Source organism: Protobothrops mucrosquamatus, unplaced genomic scaffold (assembly GCF_001527695.2).
Source record: "Protobothrops mucrosquamatus isolate PMUCROS unplaced genomic scaffold, P.Mucros_1.0 scaffold687, whole genome shotgun sequence".
Taxonomy (NCBI): domain Eukaryota; kingdom Metazoa; phylum Chordata; class Lepidosauria; order Squamata; family Viperidae; genus Protobothrops; species Protobothrops mucrosquamatus.
The window spans coordinates 213,842-216,384 of record NW_015386973.1 but is presented as its reverse complement, the minus strand read 5'-3'; positions in this window follow the sequence as shown (position 1 = coordinate 216,384).

Genomic DNA, 2,543 nt, shown 5'->3' with positions numbered 1-2,543 from the left:
TAAATTGATTGGTTGTTTTTTTTTTTATTTCCATACTTTCTTTTGGATTATATATCCTTGTTTGTATTGTTGCATTATATAATCCAGGGCTTTTCAACCAGTGGTACGGGTACCACCTGTGGTACATTGGCACTTGGCAGGTGGTACACGATCATCCTAGAAAAGTGGTAGCGGGGGAGGGGAATTAGCTGAACTGGTGGCAGCACCGCACAAGCCTGAGTGAGAGATGGCTGGAGCTGCAGGGCTGTCAGGGCTCAGCAGAAGCGCCAGGATCAGTGCCGCTTTCCAGATGATCAGCACTTCTTCGGGGCTGTCAGGGCTCAGTGGAAGCGCCAGAATCAGCGCCAGGCTCCAGCTGGAGCTCGGCGCTGATCCTGGTGCTTCTGCTGAGCCCAGAAGAAGCGCCGATCAGCAGGAATGTTGCAGCATCTCCAGGGTCTTGTGATTTACATTCAGATGCTTGGCAACTGATCATATTTATGACGGTCACAGTGTCCCAGGATCATGTGAAGTGACCAAAACCTGCTGCAACCACCCAGCAGACGGGGGGGGGGGAAATAAAAACCAAACACCCCCCCACCCCATCCTCGCTGCCAATCCTCAACAGAAATGCTCACAACAATGAAAACCTCGGACAGGAGGAAGAGTGCCGCCGGGTGAGCAGGCAGGTGTCTTGCTCGGCTGTGGCTTGGGGGGCACTTTTTCAGTGCCATTGTAACTTCAAACAGTCACTAAGCGAACTGTTGTAAGTCGAGGACTACCTGTACTTTATCACTTTTCCTTTTTTTTTTTTTGTTATCAAGTTTTTGACACCTTGCTAGGCGACTGGTGGTACTCGGATGTTGCCATATCCTAAAAGTGGTACAATGGGTCAAAAGTTTGAAAAGCCCTGCACTAGATGACATCGCTAGGGCCCGCTGCCTTAGAAGAGTGAGGAAAATCCTCAGGGATGACTCACACCCTTCTAGCATCGGGTAGAAGAAATAGAAGTATAGCCAGCCGCACCAACAGGCTAAAGAAGTTTCTACCATGGGCTGTTAAGACTCCTGAATGGGAAATAACTCCATATATGACAGACTTGCGGGGGCTGGTGCATTGTGCAATAAGTTCACATGATGTAGTAACATGGTGGGTTTGTTGTCACTGTGAGTTGTGTAGTGGGGGGAGGGAGGCTCAGCCAATCTCATTGTACACATGTTGCATTTTGACAATAAAGGTTGATTTGATTTGATTTGTAGATTGTATAAGAATCCTCTCTGATATGCAAATAGAACTATTTTCAGGCTTTTTGCTGACTAAGAATATATAGTGCTTTTTTTCTATTAAAAAAAAAAAAGGTGCCGGAACTCACACACGTCATACAACCCGCTTTGCCTACCCTACAAGGTTCCATCCAAAAAAGGTGCTGGAACTCCGTTCTGGGTGTTCTATGACAGGGCTTTTCAACCAGTGGTACGGGTACCACCTGTGGTACATTGGCACCTGGCAGGTGGTACGCGACCATCCTAGGAAAGTGGTAGCGGGGGAAGGGAATGAGCTGAACCTGTGGCAGCACCGCACAAGCCTGAGTGAGAGATGGCTGGAGTTGCAGGGCTGTCAGGACTGAGCAGAAGCGCCAGGATCAGCGCCAGGCTCCAGCTGGAGCTCGGCGCTGATCCTGGTGCTTCTGAGCCCAGAAGAAGCGCCGATCAGCTGGAATGTTGCAGCATCTCCAGGGTCTTGTGATTTACATTCAGATGCCTGGCAACTGATGCATATTTATGACGGTCACAGTTTCCCAGGGTCATGTGAAGTGACCAAAACCTGCTGCAACCACCCAGCAGATGGAGGAATAAAAACCAAACACACCCCCCACTCCACCCCTGCTGCCAATCCTCAACAGAAATGCTCACAACAATGAAAACCTCGGACAGGAGGAAGAGCGCCGCCGGGTGGACAGGCAGGTGTCTTGCTCGGCTGTGGCTTGGGGGGCCCTTTTTTCAGTGCCATTGTAACTTCGAACAGTCATTAAGCGAACTGTTGTAAGTTGAGGACTACCTGTACTTCATCACTTTTTCCCTTTTTTTATCAACTTTTTGACACGTTGCTAGGTGACTAGTGGTACTCGGATATCACCATATCTTAAAAGTGGTACAATGGGTGAAAAGGTTGAAAAGCCCTGTTCTATGAGAAAAAAAGCCCTGCTTATATATAGAAACAACTTCGGTTTTAACTTAGCGGCCCCCATGCGTATGTAACTGTGAACATAGTGAATCAGGATTACATTGCTGGCACCGGAATGCGTGTGAATTCATTCAAGTCACTGCAAGAAAGGCGCACGACACCAAACCCCTCGCGCCCTTGCCTCGAATACAGTAGTAGCAGCCGAGAGACGGGCGGCGCATCCACCGGCTCGTGCCTCCCTTATCCCCGCCCCATCAAGCTCAGCCTGTCAGCTGGCTCTACTGCAATCAAGATGGCGGTGGGGCCGGGAAGAGTGTGAGCAAAAGCGGCTGCGCTGCCTGTCTCGGGGATGGAGGAGTCCCGCGCGGGGATGGGCCAAG